This window comes from Rattus norvegicus, chromosome 7 (assembly GCF_021556685.1).
Source record: "Rattus norvegicus strain SHRSP/BbbUtx chromosome 7, alternate assembly SHRSP_T2T, whole genome shotgun sequence".
Lineage (NCBI taxonomy): Eukaryota > Metazoa > Chordata > Mammalia > Rodentia > Muridae > Rattus > Rattus norvegicus.
The window spans coordinates 24207502-24229134 of NC_141540.1; the positions used below are offsets into that span (position 1 = coordinate 24207502).

The 21633-nt window shown below is 40.0% G+C and overlaps 1 long non-coding RNA gene across 1 annotated transcript in view; it reads left to right on the forward strand.

The window, feature by feature from the left end:
• The first annotated feature begins 1041 nt into the window (after positions 1-1041).
• LOC148004538 (uncharacterized) overlaps positions 1042-21633 on the forward strand; it is a 33898-nt gene continuing 13306 nt past the window's right edge. The window contains exons 1-3 of the long non-coding RNA XR_015624456.1: positions 1042-1324; positions 6932-6977; positions 7622-7733. This is a non-coding gene — a long non-coding RNA (uncharacterized LOC148004538). The remainder of the gene's footprint in view (positions 1325-6931; positions 6978-7621; positions 7734-21633) is intronic.

The following is a 21633-nucleotide window of genomic DNA, read 5'->3' on the forward strand; positions in this document are numbered from 1 at the left end:
GTGTTTTTTTTTTTTTTTCTCTGTACTAAAATTAGGACAGTCCAGTCCCGTTGTTAGACCATTCACACCACAATGTAGTCACCAATCAAAGGCCAGAGGAAAATCAGATTTTCACCACTGCAGTTTCCAACTTATTTTCATTTTCCGGACCTTGGAATTTTCCCCCTTTTAAATGGGTGCATTATCCCTAATATTTTTATTTTTTATTTCTTATGTTATCATTTTATCCAGCATTACTGTATCTTTAATGGCAATTTTAAGTCTCTCGTTTTGCCAGTTCAAAAAAAAAAAAAAGAAAGAAAGAAAGAAAGAAAGAAAGAAAGAAAAGAAAAAGAAAAACACCTAATACTTTTCTTCAGTACAAAAGGTAATCATGACGGAATAAGGCGCTGAAGGGGTTCTGTGATACGAGATTTTCACGGCCTAGCTGGTTTCTGTAAAGCTTACAAGGAAAAGCTCGCATTGCAACTTAAGTGCCACGACGTGAGAAATATTCTCTTGCGTGTTCACTGCTGTGTGTCCCTTGTACCTGATAATTCAGGTACTTATCATCGGAAAGGGAGAAAAAAACGGAAGGAAAAACATAAGTCCTGACGGCTGAAGGGCCAGTCTGTGAGTATGTCCTCCAATATGCAACCGGACTCATCTGCTAAATGTGGCTGGAGAAAGGGGTAAAGGGGTCTGGCCAGGCAAGGCCTTCTTTCTAGACGGGCCTGTTATTTTCTCTTTCTACAGGCATTTTGTTACTTTTCAGTTTGGTCGCTGAGCTTTTCAGACAGGATAACCCTATGTATTGCAGGCGCCATTTTGAGGGTATGACCTGAATAAATGGTTTCCTGACAGAACTCTGACCACGGTTCTGCACAGGACTTGTTTCAAAGGGTCTTCAGACACGGTTCTGGGGGGCAGGGGAGTGGCTCAAGTCTGTACATCTGCGAGGCTCCGGCCTAGCTCTGCACTGAGCACTGTTCCTCGCGCATGCCCCATGCGTACCCCTCAGATACTCAGATGGGCGACGTGGGTCCCCAGGCCCCCCCGGCGAGGGCCGAGCGCTGCCGCCCATTGGCTGAAGCCCAGGACAAGGCCAGCCACCCACAGTCTTTCCCTAGGGCGAGCCACCCACACCTCAGTGTTTCACAGGCTCCCGCCAAGTCTGCTCAGCTGCCTTGGAGGCCCTCGGCTCTCCTTCAACAGCCACCTTGGCTTTTTGCCCGTTGGCGGCCAGGCTGCCACTCCGCAGCTGCCCTGAGAAGCTGCTAACCACATGGCTTCAGTGGTGCCACCTTCGAGTTATTTTTGCACCAGACTTCCGGCCGCCATCACGGTGAGTCTAGGGGAGGTCCCGGGTGACAGTGAAGACCAGCCCTAAGCTGCAGACTCCTTACATGGAGGTTGAAATTCGGCTTTTTGGGTGTAGCACAAAGAAATGGGGAGAGGGCAAAAGGGGTTCCTTCGAATTTCCGGTTCTGGGTTCCCCCACCAGACAGCCACCAGGGTAAATCCTGGAGGGCGGGAGTCGTGGCCTTGCTGACTTTGCGGCCTACACAAGCACTGAGGGGCCCCAGGAAGATGGGGGTCGGCCGGTGGCCAATGGCAGCCCTGGGGACCTCGGGCTGGTCCAGGGTGGGCCATGTGCAGGACCTGGGCATCCTGTGACAGCCCTTTCCCGCCTTTGGGCGGAGGTGCCCAGAGGAGTAAGCCTTGGGTCAGGCCCGCGGCCTCCCACGCCCCACTCTGCCGCACAGGCCCTTGTCTGGAGCAGCTTCCGGGTAGGAGTCAGTGTGGGCTCCTTTGCCAGGTGGCGCCTAAGCTGGCAGCCTCAGAGCCTGTGGACTTTTGGATTAGCTGCTGTGTCTAGGGTGACTTAGCAAGTATGGTTATTGGGAGGCTGGAGGCGGGCCTTCGAAGGCTGCCATTGGTCAGGCTCTGTGGACAGTGGTGCCTGAGTGGTGGAGGCAGCTTTGCCTCAGCTGTGTGTTTAACTTCTGGTGTGCATGGGCTGGGGGAGAGCCCTAGAGGCCTGAGCTGGGTTGAGGAAAGGGTGGAGGAGGGGATAGCTAGACAGGACACGTGCTGTACCCCACCACAGGACGCTAGCTTTAGATCTTCCAGGATAACTTAGGCTACAGTAAGACTCTGCCTCAGAATCAGTACTGTAAACGTTGATGGCCATTTAGTCACAAATCCATTGTATGTTGCATCTTGTTTATAATTTTTTGCACTTTAAAGGTAAAGGAAGAAATTCATACAGTTTATGACAGATGTGAAAATTAAGTGGGACTTTTGTAAACATTTGCAATAATTGAGAATCACAATTGTGAATTATCTATTACAATAATTAAGATCTGACAATACCGGGCAGTTACTCACTACATTAGTTTTTGAAATGTGAGGACTTCAGACTTTATATTAGCTAGTATTTGTGACATACATGGAAATTTGCCTAGTACAGTGATTTAATTGCATTTCAAAAACGTTATCCTAAAATCTTTAATAACAGTATTCTCAGCTTCTAGCACTATTTGTTATGTGGATATTCAAATATAATGGAATATGTTACTGTACATAATAGCAAAGTTTGTGTGTGCTAGCCTCCAAGTTCATTGCTGGTATTCTAACATTTCCCGTTAAGTCATAGCACATTTGGAGATATAATTAATCTGCCTTAAATTTATTACAATTTGTTTTCAGTATGCTATTACAGTCTATTGGTGGGTAAGATTATACTTTTCCACCAGTGTCAGTAGTGGGCATGTAGATGTGTGGAAAATCTCAACTATTGGGGTGAGTGGGGACCAGAGGCCAAGGCAAGAGGATCACTTGAGCCCTTTAGAAATTCAAGTCAACTTTGGCAACATAAGACGTCGTTTAAAATCTGTTGTACTCAAGAAATAGAGGCATGAGTTTGAAGCCAGTCTGGTCTTCATAGCAAGCTTCAGGCCAGCCAGAGTTACATAATAAGGCCCTATCTCTTAAGTTTAAAACTTAACACTTTCTTGAATATCAAAATTTGACTTACAAGTATTTGGTTGTGGAGTGGTTTTGATCATATTTTAAAAGAAGTAACTAAAGCGTTTATCAGTAGTGGGTGTTTTAAATACAACAATATTGAGCATACTGTAGGCATTAGGTCTTATTAAAATGGAGTTCTTTGCTTTCGTGGTTTTGAGTGCCACCTACTCAAGGATAAGGACCAGGATATGGTGTGCTTTCTTTAATACAGTTTACACTATTAGGGTGAAACCGATTTTATGTTTACTCTGGTGAAACAGGTAGTTTAAGCCCAAATCAAGCATCCTATAATATTTACTGCTTTATTTTCATTCTCAGTAAACTTTTCTCAAACATTCATTTTACTTTAGTACACAGAATACATTTAGAAGACATTTGAGATTTTTTTCTAATTTTTGTAAGCAAGCAAACCACTATTATGAACAATGAAAAGCAAGTTCTCCCAAACAATTATTTTGATCTTTAGTTCTAGAGGTACCCATTACAGGATTTTTCATCATATCCCTGTACAGGTTTTGGTCCCAGTAATACTTTGTTATGGGAATCCATTGTTATGGAAATATCCCTGGCTGCCTACCACATGCCAGAAGTTTACTTCACTGGTGACATCCAGAAATGTTCTAGACATTTAATAGTACCCCTGCAGTACTGAGAATCAGTGCATTATAACTTATACTCTGGTTAACTGGTGAAATATTACACTTCTAAGTTGAAATATATCCATGTATTGTGGTACAGACACCAGTAAAAAGAACCATCAAATGTAAATATATTGTAAATTCATCCATACAAAATGGGATATTGAGAAATGGAATCCTATAAAAATTAGAGAACTAATGTTTTTTGTTTTGAGTTTATTTTTGAATAAAAAAATTGAGTAGAGATGGATAGATTGTCTATTAGGACATCAAGTCAAGTCAGGTTCTAAATAGTGCAGAAGATGCATAGCATATATAGTAGTTCCATTTAGAATAAAACTGAAATTGTAAGATAGTGAAAGAAGGAAAAAATTTAATAATCTTACTCCCTGCCATTTCATTAGCATGAAATAACACAAAGGGGATTTACTGTTCAAAGGAATAAGGTAGTTCTCATGTAGGAAACAAAATAGAAAATATGGCTTTAAGTAGATAAAAGCGAAACATGATTTGATGATTTTTCATTTCTAAAGTTTTTATTAAGTTAATATTTTAAAAACTAACTGACATTTTTAGCTTAACATGTATGCACACATATAAACAAGTTATGTATTCTAGCTTTTCCTTAATATTCAGTATTTACCTATTAAGTTTCATGAATCGATTTTGAGTGGATGTGACATAATAGTTTACTACAATTCAATTCAGTGAATAAGGCAGCTAAGATAGGAAAATCTAGTGGGGGGGACTTTTCTAACTTCATTGAAACAAATTCAAATACATCATGCTACTTTATACTTTATAAATTGAGTTCACCAATTTTAGTCATTATCAGAGCAGTCTGTCAGAGATAAACTCGGGTAAGCATGCTGCTTATAACGTAACTTAGTAAGAGGCATAAATGTAGGTGTTTTGACTAAGTCCATTTCTGTTGTGCTCTGTTGTATTGCCTCTTCCATACACACATTCCCAATAAGTTCTACTTAGAAAAATTCATCTTAACCAATTAAGAATCTACTGTATGTTGATTGAAGAGAGTTTGGATCAAAATCAGGAAAAAAAGGGGTTGTATGCGTAGAATATCTGAAAATAAAATATGGTATTGTTTCTATTAACTTCTGACAATTTCGAGATGGCACTGGGGCTTATATGGTGTTATTCAAGAAACGGCTATTTGAAAACATGCATTAAACACAGTAGTATTAGGAATAAGAACAGAATTCATTCATTTCTAAAGTCAGTCGGACATTAATGTGGGAGTGTTAAGATTTATATTAATTTAATAACAGAAGGGCAAAGAAAAAAGACTAATTTGAGAGTTTGATATTTTTCTGTTTGGGGTCTTAAAAAGCTGTTTTGTTTTCTTTGGAGTTTTAATATGCTTTTGATTCAACATACCCGGTAAAAATTAAAATTTAATAATTTAATTCTTCCCTTCCAATTTGTAGCCCTTTGAGCTCATTTCACTGTCTGATTTCTCTGGCTAGGACTTCGAGAACTATATTGAATAAGTAGGGAGACAGTGGGCAGCCTTGTCTAGGCCCTGATTTTAGAGGGATTGCTTCACGTTTCTCTCCATTTAGTTTAATGTTAGCTACCGGCTTGCTCTATATTGCTTTTAATATGTTTAGGTATGTGCTTTGAATTTCTGATCTTTCCAGGACTTTATTCATGAAGGGGTGTTGAATTTAGTCAAATGCATCTTCGAAGCTAATGGAATGATCATGTCGTTTTTTTCTTTGAGTTTGTTTATATAATGGGTTACCTTGATGGATTTTCATATATTGCACCATTCCTTCATCCTGGGATGAAGCATACTTGATCAAGATGGATGATCGTTTTGATGTGTTCTTGGATTCAGCTTGCAAGAATTTTATTGAATGTTTTTGGGTTGATATTAGTAACGGAATTTGGTTTGAAGTTCTCTCTCTTTGTTGGGACTTTGTGTGGTTTAGGATAAGAATAATTGTGGCTTCATAGAAGGAATTTGATAGTGCTCCCTTTGTTTCTATTTTGTGGAATAGTTTGGTATAGTACTCAACTCCATAATTAGTCAGAGATCCCTACCACAAATAACATACCACACAAAAATGGTTGAAATATTCAGAAATCTGTTGCTATAACCAAAGTAGTTGGCAACAGGGAGCTTCTCTAGACAGCTCCCACTTACACACATAAGAAAAAACAAGGCCAAACTTTACCGCATCCTTGATGGAAAAGGTACCTGAAACACCTGTGAGGAACAGTGCTGTCACACAAAGGTGGTAGTGGGAAGGCTCAACACAAGGCATCCTACACTATATGGAACTTGGAAAGGGGCAAAGGAAGGAAGTCAGGCTTGTGTGAGCCTGGCCTTAGAGGAAGTGATGGAACTCACTTGCCATGTGAGGTCAGAAGGTCACAGTGGAGAAGCCTACAGCACAGGCTACTGTGCTTCTTATTTTCTGTCTCCATTAGAGTCCTGTACAAATTGTCCTCTGTACTTAAGTGGTGTTAGGTGCTCCAGGGAGATAGCCTCAGATGATCTCTGAAGATCTTGTTACCATTGGAATCATGGACCCTGAGCTAGGCTGGGATAAGGGATACCTTCCCTGCTCTGCTATCAGGCACTGGAATGCATTACCAGTGGAGTCTTGGAATTGCCTTTTCCTGTGAACCTTGAGAACTGGGAAGGCAATTATCTGCCAGGAGGGTTGGGGCAGTTCCAGTCCCAAGGCAAAGGGTCATAATGAAAGATTCTGGTTGACCTGTGGATTCTCAGTGTTCAATCACTGGTGTCTTTTTTTTTAAATTTATAATTGCAATCAAATTAAATGTTTAGCAGCAGCAGCAGCAGCAGCTGCCTCACCCCCAAGTTCTTCCTAGTCTATTTTAATGGAATTACTATTTGATCTGAAACAATGAAACATTGTAGCCTTCTTCCAAATGCACATTTCTCTCCTGTGTAGTTTTACTGTATTGAAATCAAATACCTTTGTCACAGTGTATTTCTAGAACCTGGGTTGCACCATTTCACTTCACTGGCCCATTTCTCCTGCTTTGTAAATTAGGTCTCCTTTCTCTCTGTCATTGAGCAGAGATCCAGGTTACTTGTTCAATTATAAGTACCTTTTTCCTGATATGGTAACTGCTTTGATGTTGTGTGCTTGCTGTGTTTGTGACAGTCGGGAACAATTAGGAGCGTGGCACAATTCGATCAAAGTACAGTCTGGTTCTGTACTTCAGGGTTTCAACTCACATCGCATCCAAAATAAAGTTGGCTTCTCTTTCATATACTCTAGGATCAAGCTCTGCCTTCCTCCCTCCACAGAGCACTGACTGAGCCAGGTAACGTTCTTTACCCACCCATCACTCTCCAAAGATCTTATTAGTGTGCACTGACACTTCAGCCATGAAAAAGATCCCCATTGTCTCCACTACATCTCTGTTTCCCTTCTAAACAGGGGGCTTAGTTCAAGGTCCTCCTTCTCTAAGCCATTTTCTCTTGGTGGTCTGTAAGCATTTCCATCCAACAATGTAGTGTAGGCACTCCTATTTTCGGGGAAGTCAAGACTTCTGTCCACTTTAGGTGAATAGGAAGCGCACTGGCTGGGTGACTAAGCCAGATCAGAGGCACACTGCCTGGGAGTGTACATCAGAACCCTGGTAGTCAATTACTGCTTGATATGAAACAATAATCCTCGGGGATTATTATGTTCCAACTTGGTCACATGGGGGATAAAAACGATGACTGGGAGCCAGTGATTTGAGTCAGAAGGTAAAGGTACTTGTGACATAAAAAGTGGGCTTCAGTCTCTAGGACAGACTTGGTGGAAGAAGAGGAGTGACCTCTGAACAGACAGACACATAGTCTCTCTCTGTCCTCTCTCTGTGTCTCTCTCTTTGTCTCTCTCTCTGTTTCTCTCTAAATGTAATAAAAATGCTTCAAATAAAATAAAAAATAGTAACTAGTCTTTATATCTTGTTCCCAGGGTTGATGGTGGAGCAAGTCACAAGAGCATCATGAATAGGACTTAAAAGGAGCAATAATCTACATACTATTTCTGGTACACACAGGAGATCTCAGCTCCAACTCTATGTAAGGTACATCCCTTCTCACTGTTTCACTAAAGGTTATTTTTAGCAGCCTCCTTGTTTCCATTTTTAATAGAATAGAATAGAATAATGTTCTATCATGGAATATGGATATGCAGTGTGTCCTATTGAAGTCCGTTAACAATGGATTCCTTCTTGACCTATTGGCTTGGGGATTATTTGCACATCCACTTGTCCATCCGTATTGAGCTTTAAAACCATTTTAGTCTTCTACTACAGAGTTAACTAACCTGGACTCACAGGGGCTCACAAAGATTGAACCACCAACCAAAGAGCATGCAGGGGCTGGACCTAGGCCTCCTACACGTTTGTAGCAGATGTGCTACTTGGTCTTCATGTGGGTCCCCTAACAATTGGAATAGAGGTTGTTTCCAACTCTGTTGCCTGCTATTGGGTCTTCTTCCCCTAACTGGACTGCCTGGTTGTGCCTTGGTGGGAGAGGATGCACTTAGGCCTGCTATGACTGGATGTTCCAGGGTGGGGCAGTACCCATGTGGGGCTTCCCTTTCTCTGAGGAGAAGGGGAGGAGGAGGTAATGGGGGAGGGATTTGTAAGGGTGGGACAGGGAGGAGAGAAGGGATGAGGGTAGGGGTGATTGGGATGTAAATTGAAAAAAAAACAAGAATCCCTAAAAAATAAAAACTGCTTTAGTCTTCTAAATCTAAGCTGATGATTCCAAAGAGAGAGAACTAGAACCCTGAGAGAAACAGATGGTGTCATTGAAAAAGAGAGGTGCCTGCTTAGCAAACAAAGACTGTCTTAGAGAAATGCACTCATCAATTCTGAAAGGCAGGTAGGTGTAACGAGGATCACTGGTTGGGATTATTCCCAGGATCAAAATGAAAGAACATATGAGAACTAGGGCTCTCTACCAAAGACATCTCCAGTCTCTGGACTGCACAGAGACGTCTCAGCTGCCTCCTCCACTCCCCCAGAGAAGGGATGTATTTTGAAGAAATGTGAGTCTTGAACCTCCAGGGTGATGGTAGGATGTAATTAAGGCAGAAGGATTCTGGAAGAAAAAGATTAAAACCAGAGCTTCCTTTTACTCCAGCTGCTCCAAACTAAAGAACTGGTGGGGCCTGAGCTTGGTCCCATCTGGTGGACACCTGGCCTCAAGCTCCTCTGGAAGCAACAATGGAACATTTGACATTAAATGAAGTAGACACAGAGAAAGCTGCTTGCAGTAATTTCACCCTGGTCGGGGTGCAGGCTAACGAGAGGACTTTCTCCAAACTGTCTGCTAGAGTCGTATTTCATTTAGATGATACAGTGTCTTATCTAGAAAATCCAACAAAGTATCTCCAATCAGCCTGGACAAAATGTACCTCAGCAAGGCCATTGACTGCACAGGGTTGGCTACATGACTCAGGCAGGAGGGCTCTCTGCAAAGGGCAAGTGCTGAGATGACTAAGAATCGCAGGACACTGACAGCAGATGATCAGTCAAGAATTAATCTGAATGCTGAGAATAGGAACCTATGGGTGGGCCATAACATCCTGGAAGCATTGTCTGTAAGCACATATGGGAGCAGCAGGAGACCCTCAGAAATATGACTGCAGGTGAAGGCACTAAAATATACGGCAGAATCTTTAGACAAATAGGAGAGGAAGTCCATGGCTGATGGGCACAGGAGAAGTAAAGCAAACGATACAATATATGGAGAGTATACCTGGAACAAAGGATTAAAACATCCTCTTTAGTTACACAAATTAATCGTATATGGAGATGGACAAATGCCCTTCTGCTGACACCATATTCTCCCACTACACTTATAATTAAATAAAAAGAATAGAGTTCTACAGAGACAAGCTCACAAGAATGAAAGCCAATGTTCCACAGTAGTCCCCTCAGCAGGAAGCTAGAGTAACAACGAACACATGCCAGGAGATTCTGCAAGTGAATTTCTCTCTCTTAGCACATAATACTCAGGAAATGAGATTAGAAATGTCGTGAATTAATTCTGTGCCCAAAATGCCTAGCACGGAAGTAATGAGCCAAACACAGTAAGAAAGTAAAAACTCAATCGAATAAAGTAATCCAACACAAAAGTAGTATGCATTCTGAAACAAATGGGCGAAACTGGCAAGCTATTAACCAGTAAAAACAATAACAAGTTACTGTGATCAGCGAAAGGTTCAATTGATTTTTATTACATTTTAAGAAACACTGTTCAGGGCTAGGAATGCAGCTTAGTAGTAAAGGGTTTGCCCTGGGTTCAATCCCCAGCCTGCAAACAAAGGAACCAACAAAAAGCCATTATTCTGAGCTGCAAGTGTCTGACTAATTGATTTACTAGTCATGCTTTCCTGATTTTGCACAGGCATGTAATAAAAACACATAATCAGAAACAGAAAACGGTTGGGTGAGGTAGGTGCTATTATCTCAGTACGTTAGTGGTGAGTTCTTTCAAAGCTTTTAAAAAATAAGCCATTCCTACACTTCTTAAATTGCTCTAAGATAAAGTTTTAAGGTACAGCATGTTTTCTTTAAAACAGTATGAATTTTTTGAGCCCCAACTTCATCATAAAAGTACAAAACCTGAGTAACAGTTTACAAGTAAGGAAAAATAGGAGGGAATCCATCCAACAGAGGAACAGTCAGGATTCTCCCTGGAGAAGAGTGGTCGTATCCATGGACTCGATTATAGTATATTAGCAACACACGTATGGCTCCTTCTACACCAAATGCCAATAAGTACCATTTGGAGATTCCATCGCAATGTTCTCAGGAAGAAAGGCTACAAACAAACACAAAAAAGAATGAAATTTAAAATCTTTTTTATCAGGCTGGAGAGATAGCTTGGTGGTTAAGAGTGCTGCTTCTCCAGAGCTCCCAAGTTCAATTCCCAGCAACTGCATGGTGACTGACAACTATCTGTAGTGGGATCCAATGCCCTCTTTTGTCTGAAGCTCTCTTCTGACATGCAGGCACACTTGCAAACAGAGTGCTCATATATATATAAATAAACACATCTTTAAACAATAAAACCTTTTAATCAAGTTAATGTATCTACATCTAGGAGCTAGAAAAGGGTCACAGCAATATTAAACATAATTCAGAAATGGTAAAGGGATGTAAGAGAGTCACAGAATTCACTGGGCAAGATGGTGTATGCCTGGAATCCCAACACTCACAAGGCTGAGGCAGGTGGATTGCCTTGAGCTCAAGGCTAGCCTAGACTAAAGTGTGAGACCTTGTATTAGAAAACAAAATAACTGGGGACAGGATGGAGAGAGAGAGAGACAGAGACAGAGAGAGACAGAGAAAAAGAGAGAGACAGAGAGACAGAGACGAGAGAGACAGAAGAGACACAGAGAGAGAACTCGATGTCATTTCTTGCACTGATGACAAGCTATTAAAGAATGTGAATGTCTCCTACCAAAACACTGAGATAATGCTAATGACAGAATAGGTTTTTTATTAAGATATCATAAAACACAGATGGAAAAGTAAAGGAATATATAATAAATAAAAGGAAATCAGACATTGGAAAGCCTGAATTTAGAAGATTATGTATGTTTAAGTTATGGGGAGGGGATGAGGCAATGTGGGGAAGAGAATAATCAGAATACATTGTATAAGTGAATGAAAATGTTAACTAAGGTCAACCAATGAAAAGAGAATAGCAGGTTTAATTTACGATGAAATTGAGTTCCCATATGACACTATATAACATTTTGTAAATTGATTATATGAATTATCTGCAATAAAAAATCAGTTTTTGTTAAAGATGTGGTTGTGTTCATATTAATGTCAAATATTTTAAATCTTTTTCATTTATTTGCTTATTTATCGATCGATTTTTTTTAAGATAGGTTTTTGCTATGTAGACCAGGTTGGCCTCAAAAAGGAGCTCTACCTGCCTCTGCCTCCCAAGAGCTAGAATCAAAGGTATATACTCACACATGAAATTTATATGCTCAAAGTGATAAAAAATTACAGTAATCAACTTGGTACAATTATTGAACAGTGATCAACTGAATAGAAATATCAGAAGTACCTGTAAGACATTTGATTACTATTGTCAAAAGAATCTTGAGCAGCATTCAAGTCATCCAGGACACACATTTTGAGAAAAACAAAAAAGCGGGTAAAGATAATTTAAATATTTTTAATCTATTAAACATTTTAAAGTGCATTTGATAGGAAAGCTGTGAGTGATACACTGCATTTTTGCTTATATACATCTTCAACTTTATATGCATTCTGCAAATATTGTCCATGTTTATTCAGGCTCTTAATATTTCCCTTGACTGATAACATTCACAGAAATCATATTGAGCAAACTGTATATGTTGACATATAATAGAATTGTATTCTACACAATATAGCATAGAAATATGTACATTCTAATATGTATAAGTGCCCACATATGTGTATATACATGTGTAAATGACTAAAGAAAATGGGTATGACTTTATCATTGTGGTATTATTTTCGTCAAAATACTAAAAAACGTTGAAATGGCATCAAATAGGGGCCAGATTGGGAAAAATACACAAAACTCTTATAATGAATCTAAAGATACTAGCAAAAGATACAAAAATATTAATGTTGCAATGAAATAAAAAGCCTAGGTGAAATACTGTATAATATTTTTTCAACTCTAGGAAAATGTATTTTTGTACAACTATCAATAAAAGACTGAATTTTGAAGAATTCAAAAGTAGTGCAGTATAATTATGCAGTGGTCATACTGCTGCATACTATTGTACATAACCGCATACACTCTACAAGAACATACTACGTACTGTACATATTATAGTGTACTGTTACATAGGATGGTATGTATTGCAACAATCAAATGTTCTGAAGGAGTCCTATATTAACCATGCTTTAATGGACTTAGATTTCCCTTGCTAGAGAGAGACTTCTGTGTCCAGGACAGGACAGAAATGTTAAGTTGTGACATGCCCATGAGTGTTGTCCAGCTTTGGTGCTGCAGTGCAGCTCTCCCCTGTGCACACGACTTGGAGAAATCCAGCCAGGCCTGTACCTCTCTTTGAACTCATTTAAGCTGCAGCCCCATGACGACGACGTCTTTCTCACTTGGGGTTGGTAGAAATTCAGTTTCAATTCTCTAAAGTCACCATCTGTACACTGTAACATATAACTTCCTTCTGCAGTGTCTGGATTTCTTTAGCCATGGAGTATCCTTGGAAAACAATTGAGAAGCAGTCACCCCTCTCCTTGTGTTTTGTGATCTAGGGATGAACTCAGGTAGATTATGAGGAACCATTGCATTGTAGACTTAAAATGGATTAATTTGGGGGTGAGTAAGTCATATTTTGGTAGTTGCTTTAAAAATAAACTTTTGGATATTAATACATCAAGTAATTCTCCCCGAAGGAAAAACCAGACACCAAGAACCTAGACCACTGCTGTCCATGAGAACTTTCTAGATGATAGAAATATTCTATCTCTGCTGTGTTTCTTGCTATGGATTCTGGCTGGCTGTTGGCCTCCTGGTTTGCCTGCTGTGACTAAAGAGGCAGATTTTAGTTCTAAGTTTAGTTCATCTCAAATAGCCATGTGTGACCAGTGGGTGCCATTTGGACAGTGTAGCCAGAAGAAAACACAGAAAACTGAAGCAGTGTAACCAAAGATTCACCTAGGAGTCAGTTGACCTCCTAGAAGGTGACTTGGGAAAACGTTGGCAATGATAGCTTCTTGGGGAGCTTACCTTCACTAAAAGCAAACTGTGAATCCTTAACTCTTCTGCAATAGTCATAATGTAACTGGTCTCACACACACCCCAACCGTCACCAAAGACACTTGATAGGGAGCTTAATCCACTGTGTCCTTTAGATTTCAGTTTAGCAAGCACTTCCTTCAAAGTGGAGCAGACTGAGATTGCCAAGTCCTTTGCGTGGCTCCAGGGACTTGGGCCTGACCGGAGGTGACGAGGAAATGAAGAATGACATTGGACACACATACATGGGCAAGGCTGGGTCTGTGGGCTGGAGAAAATGCAGCATCCCAGAAGCTCAGCATGTTTATTATATAGAGTTGGCCAGGAAGCAGGGTTCTTGCACACAGCAGCAAGGAGGTGGGCATTACATGCAGATAAACAAGGAGGGGAAGACTATGCATATGTAACTGACAAGGGGCAGATTTAGCTAATCTTAGTAGGAGCAGTCTCTGCAGGGAGCAGTCTTCAGGCTGTAAATATCCAGATGGGGCCAGGGAGAAAGATAGAGTAGACTTTTTCTGCACACACTCTCAACACCATCCTGAGAAGGCTTTGGCATTTTTCTGAGCCTCATGGGGCATGGGGGCCTTGGCCTTTTTCCCATGGGTAAATGGCTTTGGGGTCCTTGGCATGGTCATGCTCATGTTAACAGCACACATCCACTCACGACTTCACTTCCTCAGGGCTTCCTCTGCTCCCACAGTGAGATCTCAAAAGAAAAACAGAAACCAAACAAACAAAAACGTGCTTAGTGAACTGGTTAATTCCGTAAAGTGTACAGATCCAGTGTCCTAAGTCTAGGACTTCCTCACAGGCTACAGAAAATTCTGTGGACCTACGATAAGCAAGAAAACAAAGAACCTTGCCTCCTCCCCCCAAAAAATGAATGGGAGAAAAATTAATAAAGTTGTTCATAGAAAATTGGTGAAGAAAAACACAATGGAATTATACTTAATAGAGTTAGTGTGCTGAGATGTGAGGCCCACTCATAGCATGCAGCATTTGGAAATCTCAGACAATTTAACAGAAGAGGATTCATAATTATTATTTGTGACCACTCTCCTCATATGACTTACAGCTTAATACTAACCTTAATGACTGAGTTGGGAATAGTATTCTCCATAGCAGCTAATTAGAGCATTAGTTTGCACACATGCACACACACACACACACACACACACACACACTCACACACAGTCACACACACACCCTCATACACACACATTCACACATTCACACACACACACAGTCACACACACACTCACAAACACCCTCATACTCACTCACACACACTCATACACACACTCACACACTCTCACACACATACACTCACTCACACACACTCACACACTCATACACACTCATACACACTCACACACACATTCTCTCAACACACTCACACACTCATACACACACACTCACATACACACTCAAAAACACACACTCAATCACACACCCTCAGACACACTCTCTCACACACTCACACACTCAAACACACTCAAACACACTCACACACACTAATAAACACTATTAGGAAATCAAATCAAGACAAGTTCTAAATAGTCCACAAATTGCATAGCATATATAGTAGTTCCATTTAGAATAAAACTGAAATTGTAAGATAGTGAAAGAAGGAAAAAATTTAATAATCTTACTCCCTGCCGTGTCATTAGCATGAAATAACACAAAGGGGATTTACTGTTCAAAGGAATAAGGTACTTCTCATGTAGGAAACAAAATAGAAAATATGGCTTTAAGTAGATAAAAGCAAAACATGATTTGATGATTTTTCATTTCTAAAGTTTTTATTAAGTTAATCTTTTAAAAACTGACATTTTTAGCTTCTTAACATGTATGCACACATATAAACAAGTTATGTATTCTAGCTTTTCCTTAATATTCAGTATTTACCTATTAAGTTTCATGAATCGATTTTGAGTGGATGTGACATAATAGTTTACTACAATTCAATTCAGTGAATAAAGGCAGCTAAGATAGGAAAATCTAGTGGGGGGGGGGACTTTTCTAACTTCATTGAAACAAATTCAAATACAGCATGCTACTTTATACGTTATAAAATGAGTTCACCAATTTTAGTCATTATCAGAGCAGTCTGTCAGAGATAAACTCGGGTAAGCATGCTGCTTATAACGTAACTTAGTAAGAGGCATAAATGTAGGTGTTTTGACTAAGTCCATTTCTGTTGTGCTCTGTTGTATTGCCTCTTCCATACACACATTCCCAATAAGTTCTACTTAGAAAAATTCATGTTAACCAATTAAGAATCTACTGTATGTTGATTGAAGAGAGTTTGGATCAAAATCAGGAAAAAAATGAGTTGTATGCGTAGAATATCTGAAAATAAAAGATGGTATTGTTTCTATTAACTTCTGAAAATTTCGAGATCCAGTGGGGCTTATATGGTGTTATTCAGGAAACGGCTATTTGAGAACATGCATTAAACACAGTAGTATTAAGGAATAGGAACAGAATTCATTCATTTCTAAAGTCACTCGGACATTAATGTGGGAGTGTTAAGATTTATATTAATTTGATAACAGAAAGGCAAAGAAAAAAAGACTGATTTGAGAGTTTGCTAATTTTCTGTTTGGAGTTTTGAATGGCTGTTTTGTTTACTTTGGAGTTTTAATATTGTTTTGATTTAACATGCCCGGTAAAATTAAAATTTAATAATTTAATTCTTCCCTTCCAATTTGTATCCCTTTGAGCTCATTTCACTCTCTGATTTCTCTGGACAGGACTTCGAGAACTATATTGAATAAGTAGGGAGACAGTGGGCAGTCTTGTCTAGGCCCTGATTTTAGAGGGATTGCTTCACATTTCTCTCCATTTAGTTTAATGTTAGCTACTGGCTTGCTCTATATTGCTTTTAATATGTTTAGGTATGGGCTTTGAATTTCTGATGTTTCCAGGATTTTATTCATAAAGGGGTGTTGAATTTAGTCAAATGCATCTTTGAAGCTAATGGAATGATCATGCCGTTTTTTTCTTTGAGTTTGTTTATATAGTGGGTTACCTTGATGGATTTTCATATATTGCACCATTCCTTCATCCCTGGGATGAAGCATACTTTTTTTTTTACACTTTTTTTTATTTAAAATAGTCATTTCTTTTATTTTTTTAAATTGAGTATTTCTTATTTACATTTCGAGTGTTATTCCTTTTCCCGGTTTCCTGGAAAACATCCCTCTAACCCCTCCTCCTCCCCTTCTTTATGGGTGTTCCCCTCCCCATCCTCCCCCCATTGCCGCCTTTCCCCCAACAATCACGTTCACTGGGGTTTCAGTCTTAGCAGGACACAGGGCTTCCCCTTACACTGGTGATCTTACTAGGATTTTCAATGCTACCTATGAGGTCAGAGTCCAGGGTCAGTCCATGTATAGTCTTTGGGTAGGGGCTTAGTCCCTGGAAGCTCTGGTTGCTTGGCATTGTTGTTCATAAGGGGTCTCGAGCCCCTTCAAGCTCTTCCAGTTCTTTCTATGATTCCTTCAGCGGGGGTCCTGTTCTCAGTTCAGTGGTTTGCTGCTGGCTTTCGCCTCTGTATTTGCTGTATTCTGGCTGTGTCTCTCAGGAGAGATATACATCCAGCTCCTGTCTGCCTGCACTTCTTTGCTTCATCCATCTTGTCTAATTGGGTGGCTGTATATGTATGGGCCACATGTGGGACAGGCTCCGAATGGGTGTTCCTTCTGTCTCTGTTTTAATCTTTGCCTCTCTCTTCCCTGCCAAGGGTATTCTTGTTCCCCTTTTAAAGAAGGAGTGAAGCATTCACATTTTGATCATCAATCTTCAGTTTCATGTGTTCTAGGCATCTAGGGTAATTCAAGCATTTGGGCTAATAGCCACTTATCAATGAGTGCATACCATGTGTGTTTTTCTGTGATTGGGATACCTCACTCAGGATGATATTTTCCAGTTCCAACCATTTGCCTATGAATTTCATAAAGGCATTTTTTTGATAGCTGAGTAATATTCCATTGTGTAGATGTACCACATTTGCTGTATCCATTCCTCTGTTGAAGGGCATCTGGGTTCTTTCCAGCTTCTGGCTATTATAAATAAGGCTGCTATGAACAAAGGGGAGCACGTGTCTTTTTTATATGTTGGGGCATCTTTTGGGTATATGCCCAGGAGAGGTATAGCTGGATCCTCAGGTAGTTCAATGTCCCATTTTCTGAGGAACCTCCAGACTTATTTCCAGAATGGTTGTACCAGTGTGCAATCCCACCAACAATGGAGGAGTGTTCCTCTTCCTCCACATCCTCGACAGCATTTGCTGTCACCTGAGTTTTTGATCTTAGCCATTCTCACTGATGTGAGGTGAAATCTCAGGGTTGTTTTGATTTGCATTTCCCTTATGACTAAAGATGTTGAACATTTCTTTAGGTGTTTCTCAGCCATTCGGCATTCCTCAGCTGTGAATTCTTTGTTTAGCTCTTATCCCCATTTTTTAATAGGGTTATTTGTCTCCCTGCGGTCTAACTTCTTGAGTTCTTTGTATATTTTGGATATAAGACCTCTATCTGTTGTAGGATTGGTAAAGATCTTTTCCCAATATGTTGGTTGCCGTTTTGTCCTAACCACAGTATCCTTTGCCTTACAGAAGCTTTGCAGTTTTATGAGATCCCATTTGTCGATTCTTGGTCTTAGAGCATAAGCCATTGGTGTTTTGTTCAGGAAATTTTTTCCAGTACCCATGTGTTCGAGATGCTGCTCTAGTTTTTCTTCTATTAGTTTGAGTGTATCTGGTTTGATGTGGAGGTCCTTGATCCACTTGGACTTAAGCTTTGTACAGGATGATAAGCATGGATCGATCTGCATTCTTCTACATGTTGACCTCCAGTTGAACCAGCACCATTTGCTGAAAATGCTATCTTTTTTCCATTGGATGGTTTTGGCTCCTTTGTCAAAAATCAAGTGACCTTGGGTGTGTGGGTTCATTTCTGGGTCTTCAATTCTATTCCATTGGTCTATCTGTCTGTCTCTGTACCAATACCATGCAGTTTTTATCACTATTGCTCTGTAATACTGCTTGAGTTCAGGGATAGTGATTCCCCTTGAAGTCCTTTTATTGTTGAGGATAGTTTTAGCTATCCTGGGTTTTTTGTTATTCCAGATGAATTTGCAAATTGTTCTGTCTAACTCTTTGAAGAAATGGATTGGTATTTTGATGGGGATTGCATTGAATCTGTAGATCGCTTTTGGTAAAATGGCCATTTTTACTATAGTAATCCTGCCAATCCATGAGCATGGGAGATCTTTCCATCTTCTGAGGTCCTCTTCAGTTTCTTTCTTCAGAGTCTTGAAGTTCTTATTGTACAGATCTTTTACTTGCTTGGTTAAAGTCACACCGAGATACTTTATATTATTTTGGTCTATTATGAAGGGTGTCGTTTCCTAATTTCTTTCTCCGCTTGTTTCTCTTTTGTGTAGAGGAAGGCTACTGATTTATTTGAGTTAATTTTATACCCAGCCACTTTGCTGAAGTTGTTTATCAGCTTTAGTAGTTCTCTGGTGGAACTTTTGGGATCACTTAAATATGCTATCATATCATCTGCAAATAGTAATATTTTGACTTCTTTTCCGATCTGTATCCCCTTGATCTCCTTTTGTTGTCTGATTGCTCTGGCTAGAACTTCAAGAACTATATTGAATAAGTAGGGAGAGAGTGGGCAGCCTTGTCTAGTCCCTGGTTTTAGTGGGATTGCTTCAAGTTGCTCTCCATTTAATTTAATATTAGCAACTGGTTTGCTGTATATGGCTTTTACAATGTTTAGGTATGGGTCTTGAATTCCTATTCTTTCCAGGACTTTTATCATGAAGGGGTGTTGAATTTTGTCAAATGCTTTCTCAGCATCTAATGAAATGATCATGTGGTTTTGTTCTTTCAGTTTGTTTATACAATGGATCACGTTGATGGTTTTCCGTATATTAAACCATCCCTGCATGCCTGGGATGAAGCCTACTTGATCATGGTGGATGATTGTTTTGATGTGCTCTTGGATTTGGTTTGCCACAATTTTATGGAGTATTTTTGTGTTGATATTCATAAGGGAAATTGGTCTGAAGTTCTCTTTCTTTGTTGGGTCTTTGTATGGTTTAGGTATAAGAGTAATTGTGGCTTCAACCACAATTGTGGCAGCAACCAGGAAGATCTGTGCCGCCCTTTCCGGGAGCTTCCGTGCACCAGGGTTCCAGATGGCGTTTGGTGTTTTCCTCTGGAATCAGTAATGTGGGCAGAGTGTAGTTTCTTCTGGTTTCCCAGGCGTGTCTGCCTCTCTGAAGGTTCAGCTCTCCCTCCCATGGGATTTGGGTGCAGAGAACTGTTTATCTGGTCGGTCCTTTCAGGTTCCGGCGGTGTCTCAGACGCAGGGGACCTGCTGCTCCTGTGCTCTTATCCAAGGGAACCCAGAGGCCGTATACAGTTTCCTCTTGGGCCAGGAATGTGGGCAGGGATGGGCAGTGTTGGTGGTCTCTTCTGCTCTGCAGTCTCAGGAGTGCCCACCTCTCCGTGCAGTGAGCTATCTCTCCCAAGGGGTTTGGGAGCAGTGAGCTGCTGCAGGCTGGGGGGATGAAGCATACTTGATCAAGATGGATGATCCTTTTGATGTGTTTTAGGATTTAACTTGCAAGAATTTTATTGAGTGTTTTTGGGTTGATATTAATAAGGGAATTTGGTCTGAAGTTCTCTTTCTTTGTTGGGTTTTTGTGTGCTGTAGGATAAGCATAATTGTGGCTTCATAGAAGGAATTTGATAGTGCTCCATTTGTTTCTATTTTGTGGAATAGTTAGGACAGTATTGGTATGAGGTCTTCTATGAAGGTGTGATAGAATTCTCCACTAAATCAATCTGGTCCTGGGCTCTTTTTTGTTGGGAGACTTTTAGTAACTGCTTCTATTTACTTTGCAGTCGTGGGGTTGTTTACATGGTTTATCTGTTCCTGATTTAACTTTGTTACCTCATATTTGTCCAGAAAATTGTCCATTTCCTTGAGATTTTCCAGTTTTGTTGAATATAGGGTTTTGTAGTTGGATCTGATTATTGTTTTTAATTTTCTCAGATTCTGTTGTTATGCCTTGCTTTTCATTCCTGATTTTGTTAATTTGGATACACTCTCTGTCTCCTATGGTCAGTCTGGCTAAGGGTTTATGTATCTTGATTTCCTCAAAGAACCAGCTCCTTGTTTTGTTGATTCTTTTATAGTCCTTTTTGTTCCTACTTGGTTGATTTCAGTCACAGGGTTGATGATTTCCTGCCTTCTACAGAGGTTCAGTGTATTTGCTTAATTTTTTTTTCCTAGAGCATTTTAGTTATGTGTCAAGCTGCTGATCTGTGCTCTCTCTTGTTTATTTTTGGAGACTCTCAGAGCTATAATTTTCCTCAGCACCGCTTTCATTGTGTCGCATAAGTGTGGGTATATTGTGCCTTCTTTTTTATTGAATTCTAAGAAGTCGTTAATTTCTTCATTTTTTTCCTTGACCATGCTATCATTGAGTAGAGTGTTGTTTAACTTCCCTGTATATGTGGGCTTTCTGTCATTTTCTTGTTATGGGACGCCAGCATTAGTCCATAGTGATCTGATAGGATGCATGGGATTATTTCTGTCTTCTTGTGTCTGTTGAGGCCTGTATTTTTACTGATTACATGGTCAATTTTGGAGAAGGTGCCATGAGAGGCTGAGAAGAAGTTACATTCTTTTGTTTTAGGATGAAATGTCCTATAAATATCTGTTAAGTCCATTTGGTTCATAACTCCTGTTAATTTCTCTATGTCTCTGTTTAATTTCTGTTTCGATGATCTGTCCATTGATGAGAGTGGGGTCTTGTAATCTACTATTATTGTGTGAGGTGCAATGTGTGATTTGAGCTTAGTAAGGTCTCTTTTATGAATTTAGGTGCTGATGCATTTGGAGCATAGATATTTAGGATTGAGAGTTCATCTTGGTGGACTTTTCGTTTGATGACTATGAAGTGTCCTTCCTTACCATTTTTATGACTTTTAGTTTAAAGTCAATTTTATTCGATATTAGAATTGCAACTACAGCTTTTTTCTTTGGGCCATTTGCTTGGAAAGTTGTTTTCCAGTCATTTACACTGAAGTAGTGTCTGTCTTGGTCTCTGAGGTTTGTTTCCTGTATGCAGCAAAGTGCTGGGTCCTCTTTAGGTATCCAG